At 47.4% G+C, this 12,676-nt stretch overlaps 1 long non-coding RNA gene across 1 annotated transcript in view; it reads left to right on the forward strand.

Annotated features, from left to right (window-relative positions):
- Positions 1-12,676, forward strand: part of LOC130277667 (uncharacterized) — a 70,341-nt gene that overhangs the window by 41,581 nt on the left and 16,084 nt on the right. The window lies entirely within an intron of this gene.

Genomic DNA, 12,676 nt, shown 5'->3' on the forward strand with positions numbered 1-12,676 from the left:
CCCCCACATTACGTGCAGTATAGTTTCCCCACATTAGGCTGGCAGTATAGTTCCCCCACATTAGGTGCAGTATAGTTCCCCCAAATTAGGTGCAGTATAGTTCCCCCACATTAGGTTGTAGTTCCCCCACATAAGGTACAGTTTAGTTACCCACATTAGGTGCAGTATAGCTCCCCCACAGACATACAGCCTTCAGCCATATACAGTGTATGGCTGGAGGCTGTATGCCTGTGTACTGCCCCACTTCAGTGCTCCGTCCACCGCGCACGCTACCCCTCGGCGGCCCTTGTGTTTTTAAAGTTAACGCGGGGCTACAGAAAGGTAACCGGGACATCCTTGTGTCCCGAAAAGATCTTTCGGGACACAGGGATGTCCCAAATGTGACGGGCCCCCTGCGGCTGCTCAGTGGTGAAACCCCCCCTCCTGGATCCGCCACTGAGCAGCCTGCAGGGGCCTCCTGGGGGATGGGGGCTCTGGGCAATTGCCTGGATTGCCCCGTCCTAATGCTGGCGCTGGGTCCCTATCTTTCTCTCACATTGATCAGCTGCCACTGCCAAGTTCAGTAAGGTGTATGAGTAAGCAGAGCAAAGAGACAATTCCACCACCCCATCAGCAAAGCTGACCACATATACTTTTGTTAGGTCTAATCACATTTGATGACCAGGGTCAGATGACAATATGAAAGAGACAGAGACCCCTAGTGGACATTTTTTTCTTACAAGTTTTTTACATCTTTCCATTTCTATGCTGTGAACTTTTTTGGTAAATATGACATGTTATCCTTTTTCTGTAAGTACATACAATTACAATGATATCTATGTTATATAGGTTTTGTTTTATTTTACTATTTTTAAAAATTATAACATTTTGTATAAATATCTATAAAATAGTCCGCTTTTGACCCCATTAACATTTTTATTTTTTCACATACGGGGGATGCATGATGGCTCATTTTTTGTGCTGTGATCTGCATTTTTTATCAGTGTCATATTTGTTGTGGTTTTGAAAACTTTTTATGAACCCATAGGGGACTATTTACATCAATTAATAAATTGCAGATACTGAACAGTGCTATGCATTGGCATAGCACCGATCAGTATTATTGGCGATCTTCTTCTCTGGTCTGATCTCAGACCAGAAGAGAAGACCCCAGGATAATGGCCGGAGCAGGAGAGGGACCTCAGCCATCATTTTAGATGTTCGGATCCCCCCAGCAGCGGTATTGATCATGGCATCTGAGGGGTAAATGGCGGGCATCAGCACGATCGCTCGTGTCATGTATAGGGTGTAAATGCACATCCTGGTGCGTTAAGTACCAGGGCATCAGGACGTACACTTACTGTGCGTCATATGTCATTAAGTGGTTAAAGCATACTTGTCCTTTTTACATGATTTTTGCAAACCTGCATGGTTTTGTTACATTAACTCAAGCAACTTCTAGCAAAGCCAGACAGCCTTTAGCTGTCCATTTGGTTGGCCTTTTTCCCTTTTTTCCTAAATTCATCATTCACTCTTGAGGTCCTGCTCAGATCTGTCTTGAGAAAGATCAGTAACAGAAGAATCTAGTTACAGCTTCCCAAAAAATTATATTAAGAGAGGAAGGGAAAGGAGGGGAGTGGCTGAAGATCAACAAAGACAGAGTGTTATGGCAGGTGGTAGTGGATCCTCTGGACCTGTGTGGAAGATCACATGAGCCGTACCAGGGAGCAGAGTCTAAGGTGCTGCTGTTTTTCACCAAAGCAGGATGGTCTTGCTGTGGCAGGCGGCACCCAGGTCACTACCCCTGCCACGACTCGACCACACAGGCTGCTAGGGGTATCTTGATTCAGGAGAGATGACACGTAGAGAGGCTAGCAGAAAGGCAGGGCAGGCGGTACAGAAGCATAGTCAGGACATAGCAAGGTCAGTTGGCTGGTGGCACAGGAGCGTAGTCAGGTCACAAGTGGGGTAGTCAGGAACACAGAAAGGCAAACACAATGACTGCTTTGTCTGAGGCACTAGGTGCAAAGATCCGGCAGGGGGTGTGGAAGGTGACCACACTTATAGACAAGGCACAGATGAAAGCAACAATCAAGGGAGCACTGGCCGTTTAAATCTTAAAGCACCAGCACGTGCGGCCTAGGAAGCGGGGACACGTTCGCCAGCGATGCAAGACTACTCGAGGAACAGCAGATAGGGAAGGTGAGTGACGGCCTGAGATTCGCATGTGGGCACGTTCCAGCAGAAGCGGACGGAGCAGGGGAGTGCTTATGGCCAGCGTATACAGCCGGATTGCTAGGAGTAACACAAAGAGAGACGCAGGGAGAGGTTGCAACCTGCTTAGTGCTGTTCTATAATGTTTTTCATGCTGCTGCATTGGAGAGTGTGCTATGCAGACAATGGGGAGAAAAATCCACATCTACGATGTGTGGGCTGTGTATGAGAAACATAGCAGCTATTCTTCACATATGAGCTCAGGGACAACTAAAAGTTAGAAATGGAGCCTGAAGAGAGGAAAACACTATAAGCCGCCCCGAATATAAGCCGAGGCCCCCAATTTCACCCCAAAATCCCAGGAAAAGTTATTGACTCGAGTATAAGCCTAGGGTGGGAAATACATCATCCCCCCTTTCATCATCCAGACCCCCGTCATTAACACCCTCATCATCATCCCCTTGTCATCATCCCACCCCCCCTTCATCATCCCCCTGTCATCATCCCACACACCCCCTTCATCATCCCCCTGTCATCATCCCACACCCCCCCTTCATCATCCCCATGTCATCATCCCACACCCCCCCTTCATCATCCCCCTGTCATCATCCCACACCCCCCTTTCATCATCCCCCTGTCATCATCCCACACACCCCCTTCATCATCCCCCTGTCATCATCCCACACCCCCCCCTTCATCATCCCCCTGTCATCATCCCACACCCCCCCTTCATCATCCCCCTGTCATCATCCCACACCCCCCTTCATCATCCCCTTGTCATCATCACCACATGTCATCAGTCCCCCCCCCCCCCCTTCATCATCATCACCACTTGTCAAAGTCTGATACAGTGGACTTCAACCTGCGGACCTCCAGTTGTTTCAAAACTTGTAGTTTTGAAACATCTGGAGGTCCGCAGGTTGAAGACCACTGCGGCCTTCGACATCATCCAGACCCCCCACCCCCTTTAGTTTTGTACTCACCTCCGCTCGGCGGGACGTTAGGGTGCGCTGGTCCGGTGCTGCAGGATTGTCCGGTGGGGAGGTCGTCTGGTGGGATAGTCGTTCCAGGCTGTCCATCTTCACCGGGGGGGCCTCTTCTCTCTTGCTGGGAGTTGTAGTTTTGAAACATCTGGAGGTCCGCAGGGTGAAGACCACTGAGGGTGGAGAGTTCACTTGAGTATAAGCCGAGGGGGGTGTTTTCAGCACGAAAAATTGTGCTGAAAAACTCGGCTTATACTCGAGTATATATGGTATATACAAGTTTTGTAATGACCAGAAATAGTGCTGCCACTTATGTACACACTTATTCTGAAAAAGTTACATAAAAATGCAGGTACTTTTTATGGATACCTTCTAAATGAATTCTTGTACTAAGGGGGATTTGCCAAAATCTGTTTGCTCCATCCAAGAATATTAATATCTTTACATTTGCCATTTCACTCAGATTTCATTTTGGCTACTAATATAAAAATGTTATCAATTTTGACCCAAGTACAATCCGAGGGAACTATCCTTTTAATCCAGATGCTGTAGTTCCCCTTTAAACCTCCATCTCAGTGTTACTGGTATGCGTCTTATATTTTGTATAACTGGTTTTGTATCTACTTTCAAGTAGTGTTCATCTCAGAAATTTCTCTGTAACTTTATTTTGTGTAATATTTGTTTGTGTTCCAGAATTTACTTGTCATATTCATTGATTTCAGTCTGAAAAAAACATATCTTTTCTCTATTTCCTGTTAAGGCTTTGCTTGGGTGTTTTCAACTGCCTGGCACATTCTCATATATGATGCCCATGAGGAGAATAGGTGGAGTGGTCCAGGCCAACTGAGGGCAGTAGTTCGGTAGTTCGGTAGGCACTTAAAGGGGTTCTCCCGTGGAAAACTTTTTATTTATATTAAATCAACTGGTGCCAGAAAGTTAAAAAGTTAAAACATCTGAATCCTTACAGTACTTTTTAGGGGCTGTATACTACAGAGGAAATGGTTTTCTTTTTGGATTTCTCTTCTGTCACAACCACAGTGCTCTCTGCTGACCTCTGCTGTCCATTTTAGGAACTGTCTAGAGCAGCATATGTTTGCTGTGGGGATTTTTTCCTGCTCTGGACAGTTCCTAAAATGGACAGCAGAGGTCAGCAGAGAGCACTGTGGTCATGACAGAAGAGAAATCCAAAAAGAAAACCATTTCCTCTGTAGTATACACCAGTTGATTAAAAAAAAAAAGTTTTCCATGGGAGTACCCCTTTAACACATGTTTCAGTCCCAGAAGATAAGTACAGCAGGGAATGAATTGCAGCACTCACAGTTCTTCTGCAGATAAATTCTCTTAATTCCAGCTAAACTGGACGCGTTGTGGTTCACACCCAAGCCTTTATCAACAGCTTCTTCATAACGTGGTGGTTTTGCATTAACAGTTTGTTCTATATTTGTGTGTTCTGCTAATTACACTTCTACTGGCTATGTTGATGTGTTGGATTTATGTGTTAGATGGATGATATGCCACTTCTATGTTAGTTGTAATACATCATACAGTATCTTACATAAGTCAGTACACTCTTCACATTTATGTAAATATTTGATTATATCTTTTCATGTGACAGTACTGAAGAAAGTGCACAACCTTTACAACAGTGTTTAATGTTGTGTTCCCTCAAAATAACTGAACACACAGCTATTAATGTCTAAACCTTGTCAACAAAAGTCAGTGCCACCCTAAGAGGGAATGTCCAAATTGGGCCCAATGTGTCAATAATTTGTGTGGCTACCCTTTTTTTCCAGCACTGACTTAAGCTTCCTGAGATTTACAGGTTGTCACTCAATGTCTTCTTCCACTCCTCCATGATGACATCATGGAGCCGGTGTATGTTAGAGACCTTGCGCTTCCCCAGCTTCCGTTTGAGGATACCCCATAGATGACCAATAAAATCTAGGTTTGGAGACATACTTTGCCAGTAGTGTTTGGCGCGAATATTCGCAATGTGAATATTTATCACGAATATTGCATATTCACGGATTTGCGAATATTGCGAATATAGCGCTAAATATTCACAATTACAAATATTTGCATAATTTTTCTTCACAGTACACATCACAGTGATCAACCCTCCCTGCTTCCAGGTTGTGGTGTAAACTAGGCTCCAATATTAGTTACTGTGTCAGACTGGCGGGCACCCGAAAAGGCAAATTTTATGGTGAATGCGAATGCGCATGCAAATTTTATGGTGCATAGTAAAAAAAAGACTGCAAATATGCAAATTTTGCAAATATATGACGAATATTCGTCCATATATGTGCGAAATATTGTGAATTTGAATGTGGCCTATGCCGCTCAACACTATTGGCCAGTCCATCACGTTTGATCTTAGCTTCTTTAGCAAGGCAGTGGTCATCTTGGAGGTGTGTTTTATACAGTTTCAGTAAACCATGCCCAGAGTCTACATGTCTTCAGTAAACTGTGTGCTGGCTTTCTTGTACATAATGTTTAGCAGGGGCTTCCTTCTGACAAGACAGCCATGCAGAACAATTTGATGGCGTAAGGTCTGACAGGCTGATCCCACACCCTTTCATCCTCTGCAGCAGAGCTCGTAACATTCTTTCCCAAAAACAACCTCTGGGTATGATGCTGAACATGTACACTCAACTTTATTAGTCCACCAAACAGGCCAGAACAGGCCTGTTCTGAGTGGAAAAACTGTCCCAGCCTAGGCTATCTGTATGTAGAGCAACAATTATTTTTTCAGATCGATCCTCAGAGAGTTCTTTGCCATGCAATGCCATGTTGAACTTCCCATAACCAGTATTAGCAAGTATGAAAGCGATAACACCACATTTTAGAAACCTTTTCCCCATTCACACCTTAGACCTTGTAACATTAACTAGTCACATGACACAGAGGAGGAAAATGACTAACTGGGCCAAATTTCAACATTTCGACCTAGGGGTGAGATTTCTGACCATATTTCATATATAGACACTATTCTGTGCACTTAGATCCCTTGAGTTCTTGTTACATTCTTTGTGATACTTTTGGATGCCATGCATTGCATGTTTTCAAAGCCTGCTACAGGAGTAAGACCTATATCACAAGTGAAGTAGGTAGTCTTGATGTATAAGCATTGTTTCTGTTTGAATATTGTTATATTTACCCTCATATTTCCAACAAACAACCAGAAAGGGTTTACAGACTGATTTCATTGTATGAACCATCAAAGTTATTGGATATGATGGTCCTCTTGTGCTATTTGTATTTCTTGCTGGGTCTGAGTCACCACTGATATCATGTGGTGGTGTTTTTTTTTTTTGACTAACCATCTTTCTAGATATACACTTTAACAACTGTCAACACAGAGTGGATCCCCATTAGATATTTTGCTATGGCGCCCCAACAGATACCTTGATATGAAGCCAAATGGTTATTTGTTACTCCCTTGCATATCACCTTTTATATGTTTAGGAGCTTAGAAAATTCATTCAAAATTACCCTTTTAGATTATTGGAAGTTTTTAGAGGTTGGTGCCATACAACATTTATTTGGAGGAGCAGGAGCAAAGAAGCCCCTCTTGAGGTTGCGTCAAACAGTTATTCGGCCTGAAGGATCTAGAGTATCTATTAATCAGATATCCCATTCATTTCAATGAGAACCATAGTTCTGTAGTGGAATTGAAAACTTGCTGTCAGGTTCCCTAATATATTATTTGTTAACTGCATTGTGATACCCTGGAATTGGTGCACATTTTTTTAGTCTAATGCCACTATCTCTTGCCTCTCAGGATTTTGATCACTGTCCATACATATGTTCTGATAAAAGTGATAAGTCATAGATGGCAGATAATTTTGTGCAAGCACATATTGGTTCCTGTTAGAAGAGCAGACACCAGTGAAGGTCCTTGGAGTAGATAAATATGTTGTATTATATGGGAACTAGCAATGGTCCACTCACGTGCATCACTAAATCTTGCAAAGAACGCTGCAGGGTAATCCTGTTTTATAAAAATATGGTTGCTCCAGTTTTAACATAAAAAATTGCCTGTTGTTACGCCGAGCGCTCCGGGTCCCCGCTCCTCCCCGGAGCGCTCGCTACACTCCTCTCACTGCAGCGCTCCGGTCGGTTCCACGGACCCGGGGCGCTGCGATACCGCCTCTGGCCGGGATGCGATTCGCGATGCGGGTAGCGCCCGCTCGCGATGCGCACCCCGGCTCCCGTACCTGACTCGCTCTCCGTCAGTTCTGTCCCGGCGCGCGCGGCCCCGCTCCCTAGGGCGCGCGCGCGCCGGGTCTTTGCGATTTAAAGGGCCACTGCGCCGCTGATTGGCGCAGTGGTTCCAATTAGTGTTTACACCTGTGCACTTCCCTATATCACCTCACTTCCCCTTCACTCCCTCGCCGGATCTTGTTGCCTTAGTGCCAGTGAAAGCGTTTCCTTGTGTGTTCCTAGCCTGTGTTCCAGACCTCCTGCCGTTGCCCCTGACTACGATCCTTGCTGCCTGCCCCGACCTTCTGCTACGTCCGACCTTGCTTCTGTCTACTCCCTTGTACCGCGCCTATCTTCAGCAGCCAGAGAGGTTGAGCCGTTGCTAGGGGATACGACCTGGTCACTACCGCCGCAGCAAGACCATCCCGCTTTGCGGCGGGCTCTGGTGAAAACCAGTAGTGACTTAGAACCGATCCTCTAGCACGGTCCACGCCAATCCCTCTCTGGCACAGAGGATCCACTACCTGCCAGCCGGCATCGTGACAGTAGATCCGGCCATGGATCCCGCTGAAGTTCCTCTGCCAGTTGTCGCTGACCTCACCACGGTGGTCGCCCAGCAGTCACAACAGATTGCGCAACAAGGCCAACAGCTGTCTCAACTGACTGTTATGCTACAACAGTTACTACCACAGCTCCAGCAACCATCTCCTCCGCCAGCTCCTGTACCTCCTCCGCAGCGAGTGGCCGCTTCTGGACTACGACTATCCTTGCCGGATAAATTTGATGGGGACTCTAAGCTTTGCCGTGGCTTCCTTTCCCAATGTTCATTACACTTGGAGATGATGTCGGACCAGTTCCCCACTGAAAGGTCTAAGGTGGCTTTCGTAGTCAGCCTGCTGTCTGGAAAAGCCCTGGCTTGGGCCACACCGCTCTGGGACCGCAATGACCCCGTCACTGCCTCTGTACACTCCTTCTTCTCGGAAATTCGAAGTGTCTTTGAGGAACCTGCCCGAGCCTCTTCTGCTGAGACTGCCCTGTTGAACCTGGTCCAGGGTAATTCTTCCGTTGGCGAGTATGCCGTACAATTCCGTACTCTTGCTTCTGAATTATCCTGGAACAATGAGGCCCTCTGCGCGACCTTTAAAAAAGGCCTATCCAGCAACATTAAAGATGTTCTGGCCGCACGAGAAATGCCTGCTAATCTTCATGAACTTATTCACCTAGCCACTCGCATTGACATGCGTTTTTCCGAAAGGCGTCAGGAGCTCCGCCAAGATATGGACTCTGTTCGCACGAGGCGTTTCTTCTCCTCGGCTCCTCTCTCCTCTGGTTCCCTGCAATCTGTTCCTGTGCCTCCCGCCGTGGAGGCTATGCAGGTCGACCGGTCTCGCCTGACATCTCAAGAGAGGACACGACGCCGCATGGAGAATCTCTGCCTGTACTGTGCTAGTACCGAACACTTCCTGAGAGATTGTCCTATCCGCCCTCCCCGCCTGGAAAGACGTACCCTGACTCCGCACAAAGGTGAGACAATCCTTGATGTCCACTCTGCTTCTCCACGTCTTACTGTGCCTGTGCGGATGTCTGCCTCTGCCTTCTCCTTCTCTTCTGTGGCCTTCTTGGACTCTGGATCTGCAGGAAATTTTATTTTGGCCTCTCTCGTCAACAGGTTCAACATCCCAGTGACCGGTCTCACCAGACCCCTTTACATCAATTGTATAAACAATGAAAGATTGGACTGTTCCATACGTTTCCGCACGGAGCCCCTTCTAATGAGCATCGGATCTCATCACGAGAGGATTGAACTTTTGGTCCTCCCCAATTGCACCTCGGAAATTCTCCTTGGACTTCCCTGGCTTCAACTTCATTCCCCAACCCTGGATTGGTCCACTGGGGAGATCAAGAGTTGGGGGCCCTCTTGTTCCAAGGACTGTCTAAAACCGGTTCCCAGTAACCCTTGCCGTAACTCTGTGCTTCCTCCAGTAACCGGTCTCCCTAAGGCCTATATGGACTTCGCGGATGTTTTCTGCAAAAAACAAGCGGAGACTCTACCTCCTCACAGGCCTTATGATTGTCCTATCGACCTCCTCCCGGGCACTACTCCACCCCGGGGCAGAATTTATCCTCTCTCTGCCCCAGAGACTCTTGCCATGTCTGAATACGTCCAGGAGAATCTAAAAAAGGGCTTTATCCGTAAATCCTCCTCTCCTGCCGGAGCCGGATTTTTCTTTGTGTCCAAAAAAGATGGCTCTCTACGTCCTTGCATTGACTACCGCGGACTTAATAAAATCACGGTTAAGAACCGCTACCCCTTACCCCTCATCTCTGAACTCTTTGATCGCCTCCAAGGTGCCCACATCTTTACTAAATTGGACTTAAGAGGCGCCTATAACCTCATCCGCATCAGAGAGGGGGATGAGTGGAAAACAGCATTTAACACCAGAGATGGACACTTTGAGTATCTGGTCATGCCCTTTGGCCTGTGCAACGCCCCTGCTGTCTTCCAAGACTTTGTTAATGAAATTTTTCGTGATCTGTTATACTCCTGTGTTGTTGTATATCTTGATGATATCCTAATTTTTTCGGCCAATCTAGAAGAACACCGCCAGCATGTCCGTATGGTTCTTCAGAGACTTCGTGACAATCAACTCTATGCTAAAATTGAGAAATGTCTGTTTGAATGCCAATCTCTTCCTTTTCTAGGATACTTGGTCTCTGGCCAGGGACTACAAATGGATCCAGATAAACTCTCTGCCGTCTTAGATTGGCCACGCCCCTCCGGACTCCGTGCCATCCAACGTTTTTTGGGGTTCGCCAATTATTACAGGCAATTTATTCCACATTTTTCTACCATTGTGGCTCCTATTGTGGCTTTAACCAAAAAAAATGCCGATCCCAAGTCTTGGCCTCCTCAAGCAGAAGACGCCTTTAAACGACTCAAGTCTGCCTTCTCTTCGGCTCCCGTGCTCTCCAGACCTGACCCATCTAAACCCTTCCTATTGGAGGTTGATGCCTCCTCAGTGGGAGCTGGAGCTGTCCTTCTACAAAAAAACTCTTCCGGGCATGCTGTTACTTGTGGTTTTTTTTCTAGGACCTTCTCTCCGGCGGAGAGGAACTACTCCATCGGGGATCGAGAGCTTCTAGCCATTAAATTAGCACTTGAGGAATGGAGGCATCTGCTGGAGGGATCAAGATTTCCAGTTATTATTTACACCGATCACAAGAACCTCTCATACCTCGAGTCTGCCCAACGGCTGAATCCTCGTCAGGCCAGGTGGTCTCTGTTCTTTGCCCGATTTAATTTTGAAATTCACTTTCGGCCTGCTGATAAGAACATTAGGGCCGATGCTCTCTCTCGTTCCTCAGATGCTTCTGAAATTGAACTTTCTCCTCAACACATCATTCCTCCTGACTGCCTGATTTCCACTTCTCCAGCCTCCATCAGGCAAACTCCTCCAGGAAAGACCTTTGTTTCTCCACGCCAACGCCTCGGAATCCTCAAATGGGGTCACTCCTCCCATCTCGCAGGTCATGCGGGCATCAAGAAATCTGTGCAACTCATCTCTCGCTTCTATTGGTGGCCGACTCTAGAGACTGATGTGGTGGACTTTGTGCGAGCCTGCACTATCTGTGCCCGGGATAAGACTCCTCGCCAGAAGCCCGCTGGTTTTCTTCTTCCTCTGCCTGTTCCCGAACAACCTTGGTCTCTGATTGGTATGGATTTTATTACTGACTTACCCCCATCCCATGGCAACACTGTTATTTGGGTGGTCGTTGATCGATTCTCCAAAATGGCACATTTCATCCCTCTTCCTGGTCTTCCTTCAGCGCCTCAGTTGGCTAAACAATTTTTTGTACACATTTTTCGTCTTCACGGGTTGCCTACGCAGATCGTCTCGGATAGAGGCGTCCAATTTGTGTCTAAATTCTGGAGGGCTCTCTGTAAACAACTCAAGATTAAATTAAATTTTTCTTCTGCATACCATCCTCAATCCAATGGACAAGTAGAAAGAATTAACCAGATCTTGGGTGACTATTTACGACATTTTGTTTCCTCCCGCCAGGATGACTGGGCAGATCTTCTACCTTGGGCCGAATTCTCGTATAATTTCAGAATCTCTGAATCTTCCTCCAAATCCCCGTTTTTCGTGGTGTACGGCCGTCACCCTCTTCCCCCCCTCCCTACCCCCTTGCCCTCTGGTCTGCCCGCTGTGGATGAAATTTCTCGTGATCTCTCCATCATATGGAGAGAGACCCAAAATTCTCTCTTACAGGCTTCTTCACGCATGAAGAGATTCGCGGATAAGAAAAGAAGAGCTCCTCCCATTTTTTCCCCTGGAGACAAGGTATGGCTCTCCGCCAAATATGTCCGCTTCCGTGTCCCTAGCTATAAGTTGGGACCACGCTATCTTGGTCCTTTCAAGATTTTGCGCCAGATTAATCCTGTCTCTTACAAACTTCTTCTTCCCCCTTCTCTTCGTATTCCTAATGCCTTTCATGTTTCTCTTCTTAAACCACTTATCATTAACCGTTTCTCTCCCAAATCTGTTCCCCCCACTCCTGTCTCCGGCTCCTCGGACATCTTCTCCGTCAAAGAAATTTTAGCATCTAAAAAGGTCAGAGGGAAAACCTTCTTTTTAGTGGATTGGGAGGGTTGTGGTCCAGAAGAGAGGTCCTGGGAACCTGAGGACAATATCCTGGACAAAAGTCTGGTCCTCAGGTTCTCAGGCTCCAAGAAGAGGGGGAGACCCAAGGGGGGGGGTACTGTTACGCCGAGCGCTCCGGGTCCCCGCTCCTCCCCGGAGCGCTCGCTACACTCCTCTCACTGCAGCGCTCCGGTCGGTTCCACGGACCCGGGGCGCTGCGATACCGCCTCTGGCCGGGATGCGATTCGCGATGCGGGTAGCGCCCGCTCGCGATGCGCACCCCGGCTCCCGTACCTGACTCGCTCTCCGTCAGTTCTGTCCCGGCGCGCGCGGCCCCGCTCCCTAGGGCGCGCGCGCGCCGGGTCTTTGCGATTTAAAGGGCCACTGCGCCGCTGATTGGCGCAGTGGTTCCAATTAGTGTTTACACCTGTGCACTTCCCTATATCACCTCACTTCCCCTTCACTCCCTCGCCGGATCTTGTTGCCTTAGTGCCAGTGAAAGCGTTTCCTTGTGTGTTCCTAGCCTGTGTTCCAGACCTCCTGCCGTTGCCCCTGACTACGATCCTTGCTGCCTGCCCCGACCTTCTGCTACGTCCGACCTTGCTTCTGTCTACTCCCTTGTACCGCGCCTATCTTCAGCAGCCAGAG

Source organism: Hyla sarda, chromosome 6 (assembly GCF_029499605.1).
Source record: "Hyla sarda isolate aHylSar1 chromosome 6, aHylSar1.hap1, whole genome shotgun sequence".
Lineage (NCBI taxonomy): Eukaryota > Metazoa > Chordata > Amphibia > Anura > Hylidae > Hyla > Hyla sarda.